The sequence below is a fragment of the Manis javanica genome, chromosome 11 (assembly GCF_040802235.1).
Source record: "Manis javanica isolate MJ-LG chromosome 11, MJ_LKY, whole genome shotgun sequence".
NCBI lineage: Eukaryota > Metazoa > Chordata > Mammalia > Pholidota > Manidae > Manis > Manis javanica.
In genome coordinates, this window is record NC_133166.1 from 61,024,391 (window position 1) to 61,043,932 (window position 19,542).

The window sequence follows — 19,542 nt, forward strand, 5'->3', positions numbered from 1 at the left end:
AGTTATCAGACCAGTGCATGTACCTAAAGCAAAAAGGAAAGTTGAATAAAATACAGAAATCATCTGTTTGAACATGGTGAAGAGACAGTAACATGAAAAGGATGACTAAGATTCAGTAGGGGATGAATTTCAGAGAAATAAATGGTCCTCTGAAACTACTTTTACCTTGGGGACACTTAGTGATTCTGGCTATGAACAGGAGGCCAGAAATCTAAAGAGTAAGAACCCAGAAGTACTTTGCTGAGCAACAGAGATACAGTAAAGCTTTGGAAGTCATTAAAGGGACCAGAAGTACATGGTTAACATCCCTTCAGTATATTTGCTGAACTCTAGTTTTGTTTGAGGAGGGTTGGGTGGGGGAGGCCACAACCTAAGCAGAAATTAACTAAAAAAGAGAACAGAGAAAGGTTAGAGTCTGATCTGTCAAAGTACTGGGTTCCACAGAGTACAGCCAATTCTTAGTTGAAAATCCTAGAAAGATGGGGTAAAACCAAACTTTACTCAGTCTTACCAGGATTTCAACCTAGGCTTGACTCTGCATACCCCAAATTTTAATTAACATAATCAATCACCACCCTGCCTACCTAGTGAAGGAATGGGTGAACTTATTCTTGAAAGATAAAAGATAATCTTCAACTTCTACAATCCTTAAACTAGTCCTTAAAATAAAAAAATCACTAAGCCTACCAATAGACAGAAACTCAGGACTGAAAGCAGAAGAAACAAGAAGCTATAAAAGTAGACCCATAAGGAGACCACAATATCAGAATTAATTGACGAGCACTTGGAAATCATATGTTTAAGAAAATCAAGGAAAACATGGAATAAATATGTGAACAAATGAATTATTCCACCAGAGATTATAATCCTTAAAAAATAATCAAATGGAAAGTCTAGAATTGATGAGTAATATAATATGTGAAATTTTGAATTCATTAGATGTTTTAATATTAGATGAGCTTAGTCAGTCCCAGCATAAGTAAATTGGAAAACATTCTTATATTACAGGATTCAAACTTAGGAAATAAAATTCAAATAAAGAAAAAATTTAGAGACTCATGGGACTTAAAGAATACTTAAAGAGTACATTTAATTGGAGTCCCAGAAAGAATGGTTCAGAAATAGTGTTTGAAGAGATAGTGGTCAAGGATTTTCCAAAACTTACATAAATGTCAATGTACAAATGCAAGAAACTTTGAAAATTATGAGGTAAATTAATCTAAAACAACAAACAAAACAAAGAAATGAAACAAAAACCAAACTATAACACTATAATTTCATCATAACAGGGCTGACAAAAATCCAAGACAAAGACTAAATCTTAAAAGCTGCCAGAAAAAAAAAAAGATGCATTACCATCCAAGGAGCAAGAATGAAACTGATGATTGACTTCTCAATTGAGATAATAAGAAACCTAAGGAAAAAAAAATAAAAACACAAATGAATCTAAAAAGAGAAGCATGCTTTCATAATATATGTAGATGAGGTTTTGTTATCTAGAGTTGACTAGATTTCAGTATATAAAAACTCAAAGATTTTTAAAAGTTATAATGGCAAAAGCATTCATAGTTTGGATTAAGAAGACTAAAACTACAAGCTCAAACACCATCTTCTGGCCTAAAAATTTCTACAGCCAAGTAACAGCCTAAGAAACATATCAGTCTCCAAAGATGATATGTTCTATCATGTCTCTTTAGAGATGCTCAATGAAAATGGTGGGAAAAAAAGGGCAGTCTAGAGGTGGATCCAAAAGTCATGGAAGCCAGCAGATTTGGCAACCATCCCAAAGATCAGTTCCAGAAGCCAGTCAAGAAACATCCCATATACAAGGACAGTCAGGTACAGCAACTTGTCCATTGTGATTCCAGAATTTCCAAGAAACAGTGATTGTTATGTATTCCCTATTCATCACTCTTCTAAAGTGTTCATTGGTTTGTTCTGATCCTGTATTAGGCATGTATAGAGCCCTCTTGTCTTTCATTTCCAAGAGATTTCAAATAGGAGGAGAAAAATACTGACCTAGCAATAAACACAAATATTCTGGTCTTTGAGTCTAATTCCAGGATCAGGTAAGACTTTTGGAGCATCTTGGGGAGTTAGTACATTTTGTGTGTTGGAGGGATATAAATCTATGTCATCAAGAGAGCAAACTGTGGCATACTACATTGTTATTCACAATGTCTCACTATTCTCTATAGCCACATATTTGTTACATGATTTTGCAGCGTTTTTCACTAAAGATGCAGTGTAGGCTCCCAAAAAATGCATATATATGTATGTACGCATGCCTAAATGCATACATGTTATGTGCATATACACAAATGCATGTGAAACTATTGATGAATCCCATGAGCATAATGTTGAGCAGAAGAAGCCAGGACCAGTAGTAATGTGTGATTCCATAAAGCTCAAAGGAGACAAACCTAATCTAAGATAGTAGAAATTAGGATAGTGATTACCCTTGGGAGAAGTGACTGCAGGAGAAATAAGGGGATGTTGATTTGTAGCTAATGCACTGTTTCTTGATATGGGACCTGATTTCTGGGTGTGCTCATTTTGTGAACTGAGTTTCAGGCTCATGATTTATGTCTTTTCTGTATGTATACTATTCATAAATGAAATACACATTAAAAATGCTGTGGGAAGATTAATGAAGAAGGATGTTCTATTTTTATTTTACATGCTACTTTCCTTTTGTTGCAAAAAAATGTATTATCTTATAATTTAAAAACAAAATTAATTAGAAAGACCAATATATTCTTGGATGAAGCAAAAAAATTTGTTCAAACACACATAGGCATGTATAGAGCTATAACTTTGTAGATAGGTATGTATCCGGTGTGGAAGTGGTAAGAGAAATAAGAGAAAACTTTTCAGAAAGGGGGAGATTGTTAAGAAAGACAGAAAAATTACTAAAAGTAAATGACATTAAATATACTTAAGGTGTTTTGTTGTGACAAGAAGCTTGGGTTAGGCCCAGCCTAAATATATTAGGCACTTAATAAAAATGTCATGATCAGATAAATAAATAATATATGGGGAATAAATATCAAAAATGTTGTTTGACCAGTGTGGACTTCCTACTTTTTCAATTATACAATGGGATTTCTCTGCAACTTTTAAACTGATTATAACTTTCCTCTAGAAAGATATCTCTGCCGGAGTAGAGACTGGAATCGTACAAACCAATTAGAAAGATTATTGCAAGTTTTCAAAGCAAGAAATAATCAAAGCCTACAAAAGGTAATTTTTAATATATTTCTTTTAGTAATCCTCCTAAAACCACACTATGCAAGCATCTAGCTAACTCCACTTCTTCACAGAAACATATTTTACTGATAATTCAGTAGAAAATAAAAATAAGAAATAAAGTCTCTCTTGACATAACAAAGTTACCATAGTGTTATATAATGACAAGACGGACCCAGAGCCTCCATATGGAAGCCAAAATGCCTTCTTTCTTATCCTCTCCAGTGTCTGCCACTGTATTTCTCAGAGTAGAGTTCACTCTGTCACAGAATGCATGTCCTACCATTAGGACTGTGTATCAGAAAAACCAGTAGATGTGATCCACAACCATAAAATCGCAGTTTTATCCCATTTATGGATTAACATTTAAATCATTTGAACACTCACTCTGAAACATTTTACTTTTTCAAGTAGAAAACAGACCTTAACCCTTCAAAAAAATGAAGCTTAAAATTTTTTCTGGAATTTTACTTACATCTTTTCAATAGTTCATGAAAATTTCTGAAGAGATTAATATTGTCTCTTTACTTTCCTTATGCTATAAGGCAAGTTGGTCAGTTCTGTGGGGTACATAGAAATCCATCTATGGATTTCTCTCTGGTCAGTTAGAATGGACACATAGTTCATAAAATGAAATCACGAAAGTATAGAACTGAAAGCTTAAAAGGATTTAGAGACTACCTAATCCAACAACCATATTTTCCAGATGAGGAAAGTCAAGAATGCAATTTCTTATTTGTTCTGGATTGGTCTCCAAGTTACTAGCATCCTAGGGAGGGGAACTAATGTCTAGGAAATCTTTTTGGTATCAGAAACATTTTCTGAAAACAATTTAGGCACTAAATATTCTCAAATTCTTATATTACAAAGGCTTAAACTTTTACTTTTTTTGTCTGCCTATGTTGTCTTACCTATATGTCATATTAATTTTGTTGGTATGTACTTTTTTGAGATTTGGAATGACAATGCTGATGAAAAATGAGAATAAGATGTAGGTGTTTATAAATAACTGTACATATATGCAAACAAATATCACATTCAGTTAAATGGAGCAGCTGAGGTATATATTTAGTCAATTTAATATCTAGTTAATTAGGAACTCTCTTATTAAAACTCACACCTGGTGGAATAACTATAATTGCTGGGGATCTGTCAAGGGTTTGCAGGCCACTGAAAAGTGATAGAAATAGTAGAGATCAAATTTTCTTAAAATTTAAATACTTTATAAGTGTCCAGAAGCAAATTAAAGTAATTGCTAGGATAGTGGCAGATGTCAAAATTTTTCAAGAGATTTAATGCATAATGAATATCCATTGAATGCCCCAAAAACTGTGAGACCAGGAAGGTCCATAGGGAAGAGATGAGGGCCTGTGTGCCTATGGCCTACTTCCTGCCTTTACTGTGGAATCCATGGGTGCAAGGGAACTTCATGCTAAAGGCTGATAGAGGGGAGATGAACGGTATGGTTATAGACTGAATGTTTGCATGTTGGAGCTCTAATCCCCAGTGTGGTTATATTTGGAGATGGGCCTCTAAAGAAGAACTTAAGGTTAAATGAGGTCATAAAAATGACAACAAGATTGGATAAGATTTGTGTCCGTAAAAGAAGAGACACCAAAGAGCTTGCTCTCTCTGCTCACACAAACCAAGGGAAGGCCGAGTGAGCACAGCAGGAATTCAGCCACACCTGAAAACCAGGAAGAGAGCCTTCATCAGAACCTGGCCCTGCTCAGGGGCCTGCTCTGGGATCACTAGCCTCCAGGACTGTGATAAAATGAATTTCTGTTATTCAAGCCACCCAGTCTGTGGTATTTTGTTATAGCAGCCCAAGCTGAGTAATATGGACGTAAGAAATGCTTCTTAACCACCAGTTCTCTCCAGTAGACACTAGAGCTTTAGAGTCTTTAAACAAAGTAAGAAAGCAACCTAAAAACAAGAAAAGTAACAATAAGATTCCGAAGGGGCAAAGGAGACAGCAAATCTTTGTCAAACATTTGGGTAGTGAATGATGAGGCAGTAGACAATTATGACATGAAAGAAGAAGGATGCCTGGCTCATTAGATTCATATGTTATATAGTAAAAGCACTTCTGTTCAAGAAATAAATCACAAACTTAGGTATAGGATCACCTACAAGGTATTATTTAGTTGCTTGAAAATTTATATTTCAAGGCTTATTCAAAATTAGATACTCTATGGTATTAGCAAGATTCTATATGAAACTTTTGAGCAATAAAGTTTGATAATTGCAATCTTAGAGAATAGTAAATGTCAGTCAAAGAAAGTTCTCACATGACTTACCCTACAGTTTTGTCTTTGGCTTATCTATTTCAAATATTCTGGAATGAATTCAAAGCTACATACAGAATAATAAACAGTACTTGAAATGACACTAAGCCTTCATGAAGACTGAATCAAGATTTAAATTAGTAAAACAATTGAGCCAAGACATCAGATTCAATGAGAATACATGTTAATATTCTGAATTTGAACTGTAAAAATATTAAATATTTAAAATTTTCAGAATGAGGAAGAGCCTATTGGCTGAGATTTTTATTTACACCAGGACTCCCTTTTGGTAGCTAGGACCACGCAGTCAACAGGTATTTGATGATGATAACCATCGGCAAGTGGACATTCATGAATTTGTTAGTTTAGTGAAATTAATGTGCCACATGACAGTACAATAATGGGACACCCCAAGCTTACCACAAAGCCTGATACTTTTGTCCATGGCCTACCACCTAAGTCCCCATAACAGAGTATTTATGTGAGTATGACTGTGTGAATGCTCAGCATGTGTGTGTGTGTGTGTGTGTGTGTGTGTGTGTGTGTGTGTGTATTTTGATAAGGTGTGGAAGGGAGCCTATAGATTATGAGGAAAAATTGGAATTTGCTTCTCATTCTGAAAAGTTTATTTTCAGAAATCTTTTCCTCTTCTCTCCTTTAAGCTACATTATTTTTTAATCTCAGCACATCTATGTATCTTATGGGATTTGGACTTTGCTAGTGTTCTTGGCACTTTGAAGAGTTCCTCTTTCTCCTTCCAGTTAGGGGACTATATGAAGGTATGATAAGGTGTAACGTTTTTTTAATCACCAGTTCAACCTGCCATGAGAACTCTTTATTCTGATGAATCATATAACTTGTTTTTCTTTTAATTTAGGGTAATTTTGAATGATTTGACAATCATTTTAGCTTAGGATAATTTTTACATATTTGAAGACTGCCTCTTCTCCTCTGGTCCTTTGAGGAGCCTTTTCCTCTGGATGTCCTTAATCTCACATGCCTGGTCTGCAGCCTCTCCTAGATCTCTCCTGCAGGTCTCTTACATTTCCTCTCATTTTTTTATGGATCCTGATGCAATTTTGCTTTATATATAAACAGTTTTCTTCCATTTCATCTTCCAGGCCAGGAGTGTACCATTAAATCAGGGTTTCTTTTCCAGGTGTTATGTTTTTGGGAGACACAGGGATACCACTAGGCCTTTTGCTGGTTCATTTGTTGTTTCTCTTGTTCAGCACTTGTATTTCACTCCTATTTGTCTGACTCATCTGCTGTGGCTCTTTAAGGGTATGCCTGGTCATCATCATGCCTCACGTGGGAGTGGTTTCATCAGGGATGGGATGGCTGGTTTTGTAGGAACAGACAGCTAGCACTCCCTTTCTGCTGATATAAAAGAAGTTCCTGGTTCCCCATTTTCCCATCTTCTGAACATCATGGGTAGCAAAGACTCGGCTTACCTGTGTAGCATATCCCTGAGCCTTGAGAGCCAGGGAGAACCTTATAAATTTTCCCTAATGCAGGGTATATTGAGTATGTGTATTGCTCTCTAATAAATGAGCATCAGAATAAATTTTTACCACTTCAAACATTTTTATTTTTATTTATTGATATTTTTAATTGATATACAATCTTATATTAGTTTCAGGTACACAATACAGTGGTTCAACAGTTGCCCATATTATTGAATTCTCACCCCCACCAGTGCAGTTACAATCTGTCAACATAGGAAGATGTTACAGAATCATTAGCTATAATCTCCATGCTGTACTACCATCCCCATGACCAACATATATTATGACTGAGAATGTTTGTGCCCCTTTATTCCCCTCATATTCCCCACCCACCCATCCCAACCACTCCCCCATGGTGACCACCAGTCCCTTCTCAGTGTCTATGAGTCTACCGCTATTTTGTTCATCTTGTTGTGCTTTGTTTTTATCCACAAATAAGTGAAATTATATGGTATTTGTCTTTCTCCACCTGGCTTATTTCACTGAGCATAATATATTCTAGATCAATCCATGTTGTTGCAAATGGCAGGATTTCTTTTTTATGGGTGAATAATATTTCATTGTGCAGATTTATTTATTTATTTATTTATTTATTTATTTATTTATTTATTTATTTTAGCAGAACTCTATTAATTTTATAGAGTCACCATGACAAAGTATCACAAACTGGATGACTTTAACAACAGAAATTTATCTCACAGTTCTGGGGGCATTAACAGAATTGATTTCTTCTTCAGGCTGGGAAGGAGAACCTATTATAAGCCTCTCTTCAAGCTTGTAGTGGTTTGCTGACAATGTTTGTCATTCCCTGGCTCACAGATACATCACTCCAAACTCAGCCTTCATCTTCACGTGGTGTGTTACTTATTTGCATACCTGCCTCTGTGTCTAAATTTTCATTTTTAAAAGGACACAGACATATTGGATTAGGGCCCATCTTGAAGACCTTATCTTAACCTGATCATTTGCAATGACTCCCTATTTAAAAGTTAGGTCACATTCACAGTATTAGAGGGTTAAAACTTCAAAGTCATTTGGTGGGGGATGCAATTCAACCTATAATAAGAACTGTTTTTTTCAACACTTTACTCAGAAGCTGAAAATATAAACAGAAAAACTGAGCAGGTCTGGTTAAGTGAAGGTGGGGACAAAGCATAGCTAATGTGAATTCCACCTCAGCTCCTCAAACAGCCACTGATATGCCCCCAAGACACCCACATCCTCCACAAAGAAAAGTTTAAAAATAGTTGTGCTTTGGATAGCCACACTTTTTAATACCTATGTGCTAAAACATTGCATGGGAAAACCATAATTTATTTTAATAATCTGATATTCCTAACCATCATTTCTATTTTTTCACTATTACCAATGACATGGTGCTGAACAATTGAACAGCTAAGTTTTTGTTTTCATTATTGATAATTTCTTTAGCAATATTTCCAAAAAATGAAAAGGTTTTAAAGTTCTTAAATATGTTAGCATATTATGCCAAACTGTATCCTTGCCAAAAAAAAAAAAAGTCCTAATTAATTCTCTCTGCAGTTTCATACCATGGACTTTCAGGTTTAGCTGGCTTTTATCACAGAATATTGAGTTTCAGAATGGAGTCCTTTTGTTCTAAATTATTTTTCAGTGGAAGAAAACTGCTGACTCTGCAAGTATGCCTGGAACACCCTACCCTAAAGTCAGAGTCTATTCTCCCTTAACAGAAAGCATGTTTAAAGCACTGAGGAGAGAGTAGGCAGGAAAGAACGTCTCAGCATAGGGCTCATTTTTCCAACTGAGGCACTGTTTTGGTCTCCTAGGACTGTAGCAAATCACTATAAACTCAGTGGCTAAAAATAAAAGAAGTGTATTGTCTCACAGGTCTGTAGGCCTTAGGTCCAAAATCAAGGAGTTGCCAGGGCCATGCTCCCTGTGAAGATTCTAGGGAGCACTCCTTCCTTGCCTCTTCCTAGCCTTTGAGGGGGACCAGCAGTCCTTGGCAGTCCTTGGCTTACAGCTGCTTCACTCCAATCTCTGCCTCAGTCATCAAGTAACCTACTTCCCACTGTGTCCTCTGTGTCTTTAAATCTCTCTCTCCTGTAAGGACATCAGTTATCGGATTTAGAGCCCAGCCTAATCCTGCATGACCTCATTTAAACTTCATTACATCTGCAAAGACCCTATTTCCAATAAGGTCACATTTACAGGTACCAGAGATTGGTGTTTGAATACATCTTTGTGGGCAACAATATTTTCCCATCAGACTATGTCGCGACCCTTCAGGGACCGAAGCAACACGCCCAAGGTCTTGATTCTTCTCTAGGCTTTATTGTCTAATCTCTCGCGGCGGTTACAGCAGTTGTCGGGCAGCTCTTCTCCCTCCCGGTGGGCTCCCTTATATTCAGTCACCCAACCAATCCGGGACAGTATCATGCGTGACCTTTAAGCGGATAGGTGTCACGCGCCACTCTAAGCGGGCAACATGAGCTGTGCACGGGTACGGAAGTCTGCTGGGCCAATCCCCAACAGGGAAGCAGCCGCCATCTTTAGGGCATTGTCCAGCTGGAGTGGGGCTCAGCCTCGGCCGTAGGCCGGGCCCCCACAAGACTACAAATGGATTCAGGGGTAAAGGTGGGTTGCCTAGGTTTGGAGCTCTTCTGAAGAGAAGTCCAAGGGAATGCTTGAGATTAACCTTGCCATTTTTTAGTTGCATATAAGACTCTTTGGCACCATTGATCCCTCTCCAAATGACATCCTGGATTAGAACCATTTTCTGAGTAATGGAGCCACCTGCCAATGCTACTCTCTGCATCATGAAGATAAACATACCATTTTTTAAAACACTGTGAGAGAAACTAATGGCGTCCAGGGCTGCAACAGGATTCTGCAGTATGCTTTTTGCTGTCACTGGGCTATTTGAGTTAGGTTAAGTGGCTCTGCAGAGAGAGAAGAGTGGCATGTGCTCATTTAGATAAGTGGCACATTTAATTATAGACTCAGAAACACAGGTTTCAGTACATTCTGTGAGGGAGCAAATCATGTTCCCTGCACCTTTCAATACAAATATAAAACCTAAACCAGAGTCAAGATAATACTCTTAGAGTAAAACCACGCCAGAGTCTCCATTTCACTATTTATGGCTTTCCTACATAGAGATTAGTATAGCCTATAGCTGAGAAAGAGAAGTCAGAGAATTCTCTTTTTTTAATCAACAAATATTTATTGAGTAACAGCTATATGCCAGGACTCATTCTGCATTCTTGGAATACATAAGTGAAAACAAACAAACAAAAATTAGCAAAAGAAAAGCTCTTGCCTTAATGATACTTAAATCCTCTTGAATCTTCACTGGTTATTCATTTATTTTTCTACTTCTATTGCTAGTTTTGGATACCGCCTATTTGAAATTAGTTGAATTTTTAACTGGAATCAAAATGAATAAGCCTTAAAATGTTTTATGTTGGAAAAACCTAACTTCTTTTAACACAAAACTTTTTTTCTTCATCTTTGTCTTCCCCTTCTTCTTTTCAGAGTCTACAAGTTGTATGTGTTATAATCAAGATAAACTGGTGAAGGGGAAAAGAAATAATCCGTCTCTTCCGGGTATCTTCCATCAAGGCTCAGTGGAATGTTGTGTAGCTTTAAAGGCACTTCTCCTCATTAGTCCAGTGACTCCTCTTTAAGGCATTAGCAGTAGTAGGGAATATTCATAGATTTGGAGTTGGATTTCTATAAAATCTTTGATGTTTCCAGTCAGAAAGGAAAAACTGGGACAGACCAGTGTGCACATTTGCTTTAAGTTTCTCTTATATTTTACTCTATCTTAATATTGCTTGTGAACCCCATTTCTCTAGCTCTGATGGTAAAACTCCAGGAAGGCAAGAAAATGTTTCTTTTGCTATTCCTCATTGTAAGAGCAGCCTAAGAAATACAGTAGATATCCTGTAAACACTTTTAGGAAGTGATATTTTCCACTGGGCAATTCCTAGGATTCTGTAGTTTTGCATATTTTATCAAATACATTTATTTAGTGGTCATATTCAGTTATCAAATACATTTATTTAGTGGTCATATTCAGTGTCATGAAAGAAGGAACACTAAGCTATGAAAATAAAATGCCTACAAAATATCCTCTTTCTTTTCCCTGCTAAAAACACAGTCTGTGTGACTTATATGCTCATAAGCAGCACAGAATTGTAGGCCTTAAAGAGAACTTCAAGTAGCCAACGTCAGCCCCACTGTACAAATGCTTAGGTTTCCAGGTTCAAGTTTCTATTTGACCTGTCCCTGTGTTGCATACTTAGTTTACAAGTGCCTCTAATTGTTAAAAATGTTTGCCTTAACCCAAGTCAAAATCTGCCTCTTTATAACTATCATTAATGAGTCTTTGTCAGGGATGGTAAGTAGTTCCACCTCTTCCAAGGTGACCCTCGTGGCCCCTCCTGCCTCCTGGTATTCCCTCTGTGTGTACTCCCTTTCCCTTAAGCATGGTGGGCCTATGGCTTGCTTCTAACCAACAGAATGGCAAAAGTGGCAGAGTATTCATGATTATGTATGCATGGTCATATTATATAAGATTGTAACACCCGTCTTAGAAGGAGAGTTTCTCTCCCTTGCTGACTTTCAGGAAACAAGCTGCCATGCTGGGTAGGTCCATATGAAAAAGAATGGGTGATGGCTTCAGACAAAAAGTTAGCAAGAAATTGAGGGCCTCAGTCCAAAAATCCAGTAACCACTTGAGCTTGGAAGAAAATCCTTCTTCAGTCAAGTCTCTGATGAGAATCTGGTCCTAGACAACTACTTAATTGAAACCTTGTGACACCCTGAAACAAAAGATCCAGGTAAGTTGTATCCAGGCTCCTGACTTACAGATACTGTGAGATAATAAATGTGTGTTGTTTTAAGTCAATAAATGTGTGGTCATATGTTTACATGCCAATAGATAATGCATACACAGCATATGACGACCCTGAGCATTTAGTAAAACTTCCTGGATCACTGAAGTTAATAAGAATTCTGAAACCACATTTGGTCTCCACACGAATAAGTGCCATAAAGTATTAGTGATGTTTTCAGTGAGCATTTTATGAGCAGTAGTACACTTGACACTTACAATCCACCCCACTCTAATTTATACTCTGAGATCAGAGAGAGAACAAGGGAAATGTTTCCACACATCAGCTCTTATACTCAAGATCAATGCTGTAGGCAAAAGGTTGTAAAACGGGTGGCCAGAAAAGGGACATGAGTAAAATGGGCTATGTGTAAGTGCTTATGCATGAATTGTGTAAAGGATTATGACCAAAGCAAATCTCCCAGTCTGCAGGACTCAAGTTCCAGCTGTTCCTAGACTAAAAACAATAGTGACGATGAAAGATACCAGTCCAGCCTTTTCAGGCCTAACAATGTTTCCAAAGAAGCTCATCTCTCATTTTTTATGTGAAAGTCCCCTCTTTTTAAACATTAGCTAATTTTTCTGCACAACTATTATATTAATTTTCTCCATTTAGTTATACTATTATTGCACCACAAGCTGCTACTGACATGCTTTCTCTACAGAGTTCATGGTTTGACCTATTGTGCAATATTGAAGTTACCAATGCCATTTCACTTCTACCCATGTGAAAGGCAATTATGAGATAATCATCCATCAACCTAATTTTTCTCCAAACTTGTATAATTAAGTGGTAGAATGCATATCTAAGGATGAAGTACATGGAATGCATAATATTGAGTTAATGATACTGAAGGCAAGACTGCCTTCAATTAGTTTTATGCATGTACTTGCCAAGTCAGTGGGAATTAATCGTAAATGTATGCAGTTGGTCCAAAGAGCCACCAAAGCAGAAATCACATGTACATGGTAGTTTTAATCCATTTTAAAGTCTTCCTTTTTTCCAGTGATCACCCAGATAGTCTAATTTAATGAGTTGATCACTGTTTAGACAACTCTGATTAATTAACTACATCTCTAATCTGTCAGCAATACTGATGGAACACAGACTGTGGCATAAACTTAGAGGATCAATAGGGAAAGACGCATGTTCTTGTATCCCCAGAAGTTTATGCTTTAGTGGAGACAATGAGTATAAGACAAAAAATCTATGAGTAAGCTACTGGTTTATCACATGGGCCAACCTCAGAAGAATTTTCAAAGAAAACAGATTCATTTTCCTCTCACTGTTCTTGCAAATTCATCCTATGGACTAATTATTTTTGTCCTAGTGGATGGAATATTTGAGTGGCTCCAAAGACTTCCTGGTGTTCAACTAATAAATTAGTTGCCATTTTACTTTGCTAATATACTGGAAACATATAAATGCCTAATGCTGGTAGATCTAGTTTTGGTCCACCTTCTTTGCAAGTTTTCAATAGAAGTTCTAGCATTCACTGTGGAATGTGGGGAAACTTGGTACCTCTGACTTTATTGACCTTTGATGCATTTGCTACAACCACAGGAGAAGTTGTATTTATCATCCTATTACTAATGCAATGGAGATACATAAGAAAACATGTAAAGTGTTAAAATGAAAAATTATTAAAAGATAGAGGAGAAAGTCTATCTGGATTCAGCTAGACAAATAATGAAACTATACTTTATTTAGCACTTAGCATATACAATGCATCTTTTAAAATTTGAAACAATCCCATGAAAATTTAAAATAGAATATAAAATAGCTGAGTAAGATTGTGTTTAAATCCCCAACTAGCACAACTCACTGTCTTATGTTGGGAAAGTGTTGAGACTTTCTTACACTTACCTGTAGAGTTTCTTCATCTATAAAATGAAGATAATGATAATACCTAACACTTAAGTATTAATCTAGGCACTATGCTACTATGCTATACATTTTGCATTGATTATTTCACTTAAAACTCATCAGAGCCTTATAAGGTAAATATTACCACCATTACACAAACTTTACTAATGAGAAAAATGAAGATTAAGGTGGATAAATACAGGTGCCAACATCTCACAGATATTTGAACCTCAGAAGTTTACTTCCAAAGCCCAAGATTGTTACTTTTTTAACATGTCCCTCACCTGCTATGGATGTGATTAAATGTGATAATGGTTATGAAGTAACAGGAACATAAAATGTTCTCAATAATTGTGTTTATGAATCAAAGTAATAGTATTCAAGCACAGGAATATATAGATAGATTGAAGAGTAATTAAGGAAAATCAGATACTGATGTATTTCCCATATTACCTTATCCAAATATTTTCCATACCAGTATATTCTTTTCTCATCATCAAAAGATCTTTGTTTTGAGCAGGGCCCCCTATGACTTGGATGTTAATAGCCAAAGGAAAGAGATGTTCTTCCTGTTCCATGTTCTGCCCACCTTGGAACTGAAGAATAGCCCTGGGATCAGCAGAGCCAATACCAAGTGGTTGTTCCTAACAGTCTTGCTATTTACAGTTGGTTTCTTTTGCCTTTAATGAGAGGAAACTCTTTTCCAGTGTGAACAGCAATTCTCCATGGATCCCACCTACAGAACAATGACAGCTAGATCTCACTCCAATTACAAATGGGAAGCTAATTGACAGTGAAGTTTCTCGCAAGGTTATGCTGGCATTGAAATTTAGGTTGGTCCTTGGCCTTCCCATAGAAAAAAAATGCCACATGGTCCTTTGGGGAAAGCAGAGGTTATGAGTAAGAAGGCATTTCATTTATGCATGGTTTCTTATCTGTGACACCAGCATCAATACATGTTGATCAGACTATAGTGAGTCTCTGGGTCCATTCTTGATAAATTATAACATCATGGTTTTCTAAACCAAAAACTGGCATTTCTCATACAAGCTATATGAGACTAGAAACAAAATACAGAAGAAAAGGTATGTGCGCATTATTGTATGATGTGTCCTTTTGATAAAATGAGAAGAGTCCTTACATATACACTAAATGCAAAATAAGATGAATAGAAATTTGAAGTATTTGGGTGATATAAGACATTTAGGCATTATAAAAGAATTTGAAAGTATGAATGTAAAATGTCATGAGGGCTTTGTCAACATGAATTCAAAACCTAAAACAGTTTAACGGTTGTAAAAATTTTAAGCAAGGTAATTTATATATTGCTTACCTTTAAAATGTATACAGTAGAGTTACTTCAAAAATGTGTATTTTTTAATCAGTCTGTAGTGAGTTTGTGCATATGCAGACAGACACACCCATGTATACACAAGTTTAGTATACAGAAGCTGAGGTAGCTTTGGTGTAGTGGGAAAAATGATTGAATTCCAAATTAGCAGACCTTGGATTGAGAACCAGTTTTTACCCCTTATTATTACTACTTAGAAATATCACTTAATTATATAAGCCTTGTTTTACATCAAATGGAAATTATAATGCCTACTTTGTTGTCCTGAGAATTATAATGAAATGAAAGATATGAAAGTACCTAATGTGGTATCTGGTTCATTGCAATGGTAGTTCATATATTTCCCTTGTAAAATAAGGGCAAAAATCTATTACAAACCAAGATTATTTATTTATTTACATTAAATAATCTGAAAAGATAAAAGACTGTGTAGTATGGAGGTTAAAATGTTTTGCAGTCAGACATCCTTGAGAACTTAATAATGTCTAACACTTAAACAGCCCTCATAGGTCAGTGTTCTAAGCACTTTATTTATACAAGACTACTTAATCTTCAGTGTATAAGGTAGCTTCATATAGCTATCCTTTTTTTTACAGACAAATAAAAATGAGTCATGAAGAGATAAAATAATTTCTCCAAGATCCTACCTATGGCAACTCATTAGATAGCCAACGCCTCAGTTTGTGCCTCTGTGAACTTGGTATAATAATAGTCCCAACTTTTAGGTGAAGATTTAAATCTGAAACTCTACCTAAAATTGTGTGGCAAATGGTAAGAATTTAATGGATTAATTCTTAAAGCAAATTCTTAAGATTGTGAAAGTAATCAGAAGTTCAAGTATAAGAGAAGGATTGAATTTAGCTGCTAGAAACAGGTAGCTTTTAGAAAGATTTTTTTTCCTCTCATATAATTAGGGGATCAGAGACAGGCAGTTCAGAGCTGATACAACATTAGAGAGCTAGCATACTTTCATGCTTCTTTCAGGGTGTGCTTGTCAGTTTGTGGTTTCACAAGATGGCTGCTAGGATCCCAACCATCAATTTCAGATTCCAGACAGGAAGAAGTGGGGGTAAAAATCTAAAGGGCATGACAATGGAGCATGCCCCACTTTTAAGTTTCTCCAAAAGTCCAGACTAATGATTGTCTTTCACAATCAAAACTTTGTTCCATGGTCAACATGAGTGGTTTCACGAGCAAAATAAAGAAGAATGGTTATTGGATAGACAATGAACAGTTCTTCAACTCAAGATTAAAGGAATCATTTCAATGCTAATTGCTAGTCAGTGCCTTTCTCAAATCAGTGGTATGAATATTTCTCCATGTTTATAGGTATCCTTAAATATGCAAAGCCAGAGTTTTTAATGATTTGATTATGCAACTTCATAAAATGAAAACATTTTAATTTAAAGAGCATCAATCATAATAAAGTCCTTAAGACTCTGCATTTGGTTGTTAGGGCTGCTGTAATAAAATACCACAAACTGACTAGATTAAAACAACAGAAATTTATTGTCACATTTTTAGAGGCCAAAAATCCGAAATCAAGGTGTCAGTAGGATTGGTTCCCTCTGAAAGCTTTGAGGGAGAATCTGTCTGATGCCTGTCTCCTAGTTTCTTGTGTCAGCAGACAATCCTTGGCATTCTGTGGCTTGTGGACACATCACTTCAATCTTTACAACACTCTTCACCTGGCTTTCCCTCTCTGTCTCTGTGTCTTCTCCTTTTCTGTCTCTTATAAAGACTTTCATCATTAGATTTAGAGCTCACCCTAATTATAGAATGATTTCATCTAGACACCCTTAATTTAATTACACCTACATAGACCTTATGTTCAAAAAAGGTCACATTCACAGGTACCAGGAGTTAGTGCTTTGACATACCTTTTGGAGGCCAGACTAATGATTGTCTTTCACAATCAAAACTTTGTTCCATGGTCAACATGAGTGGTTTCACGAGCAAAATAAGGAAGAATGATTATTAGATAGACAATGAACAGTTCTTCAACTCAAGATTAAAGGAATCATTTCAATGCTAATTGCTAGTCAGTGCCTTTCTCACTGACTAGCACTATACTATACAAGCAAAACCAAACTACTCAACACCCTACACAACCAAAAGACAGAGTAAAAGGGCTAGGAGAGTCCTATATATACAGCAACACGAATTTAATAGCTCAGACTGGAATAGGGTAGAGATAGAATAAAAGAGAAAACATGGCACCATCTCATTGATAAACAACATCTGTGACACCACCATTCATCAAACTCCTTCAAGGAGAGGGTATACTTATCTGACTCCAAGTTATCTGCAGTAAGACAGTAAACATACCTTTATGTCAGTGACTTTTTTTTCTTTAAGTGCAGCACTAACTCCAGCACAGTATGGCCCCCTTACAACATCACTCTACTTTAAAAACTGCTTTGATGGAGACAATTAAGGACATGTAATTAATATTTTGGATGTAGTTTTCTAATAACTGACTGTAACTCCAGGGGGAAAATATATTGCTAGCCTGGGGCAAATTACCTTTGAAACCAAAATCAGTCAAAGGCAGAAATAAACTGGGAGAAATGCATTTATTGCTTACAAGTAGTCTTCCACTTCTGCTCCCAGGTGTCTCCCATGACCTGACTGCAAAAACGGACCCCTCTTAACCTCTCAGGTCCAAATATGCCCTTGCTTCCCGTGTAATTACCTATTGATACTTAGATGGACTTCTTCTCTCCACTCCTTGGAAACATCTACTGATATGGAGATGTACTAAGGCCAGGCGAGAGATTCTGGAAATAGTGCAATTTTATCCACAGCCCCCACCCCTCCAGAAATCTTGCCTCAAAATCTACTCACTCCCCATCTTCTGCAGTGGCCCCTGTGTGAGAAAACTGGAGCACTGTAACAAGACTAATATCATACAATAACAACTGTAATAAAATGATGATAATTCTCAAGCTGGAGGATTCAGCTAGGTTCAAAGTCCTATGCAGATTAAGTCCATAGCTCGCCTGTTCCTCAGGTGGTTAGTAGCTGAATGGGTAGGGAGTTCAGAGCAATTATCACGTGGCAACTGCAGCAGGGGGTGGGTCCAGGACACACAGACTGTAGAAGAAAATAACCTTAAGAGAGCAATAAGATACATGTTTTAATGATACTTAGGCAAATCTTATCCATCTGCCCCAGCCGGCGGGGAGTTCAACAAGGGCTTGAGGGGAAGTTAAACTGGATGAGAGACAAACCAGACACAAAGAAGGAGACCAAGTCGGAAGTCTGATCAAGGTCTCAAGGTTTATTCTTACAAGGTAGATTATATAGGAGCTAGGAGGGGGAAACAGCCCCAGCTGAAGTGGCAAGGGTTATCTAGGTTGCTAGGATACCTAACTGAAGAATGTTCTCTGGAAAAGATCATGGGTGGGGGATTACTGAGAAAAGACAGAATGTTTTACTAAGGAGGAGATGTTATCACGGCAGCTGCTTAATCTCTATCCCAGCGGTCTAATCGCAAGCTGGGCCAGTTGATCTTCATAAATGGGGCAGGCTTGAGAAACTAGAGGCCTAGGCGAAAAGGGTGAGACCATTGTTTCTATGGCCTACGGCTCCCGACATCCATCAAGTAAGATGCAAGCAAGAGAGCGGTTCTGTGATAGGATAGTGACAGGAATGGGATCTCATCCTAGTCTGTTATACCAGACTTTCACCCCCCTTCCTGCAGGAGTTGCAGATGGGTCAATATACAGGGCTATGGGAGGTACATGCATTGGCCATAAAGATGAAACAAAACTTCCCCATAAGATGCTCTTATCTCCCAGACTTTTTTGGTACATTACCATGATCTTTGGGGGGTCATTCTACTGTTACTCCAGGAACACACTTTCTCCTGGAGGCCAGCTTCCAGGCATTTTCCCCAAGGTGCCAGAAGAGCCAGCCATCACAGGTTCATGAGTCAAAATGTGTAGGGCCATGTCCACTCAACAGTTTCCAGGGTTTAATGCAGTTGGGGCTGGCAACAGGATGTTGCTCTGTTCTCCATATTCTGGCTTCAATAAGTAATCTTTGGTTTGCACATACATTTGTATAGGAGATGCAGCAATGTGTGTGTTAGCATGTCCACAGGATTCACAGCTCATTTTCAGGACTTCTCATTCAAGTGCCGTAGCACTGTCCATAAACAAACTGACCAGCCTCATAGAATATTGGTTGTCGTACTTCAGACCAGATTTCAACAAACCATTTTACCTCTTTATTATGTCTGCCTGGTAGGGTTATATGTTACATGAAACTTCCACTTTATTTCTAATTGGTGCACCCATTCTTGTAATGCATGTCCAATAAAGTGGGTGCCTTGATTGCTCTCAATCACCTATGGCCAGCCACCCTGGGAATACCAAAAGTAAATGACCACTCAC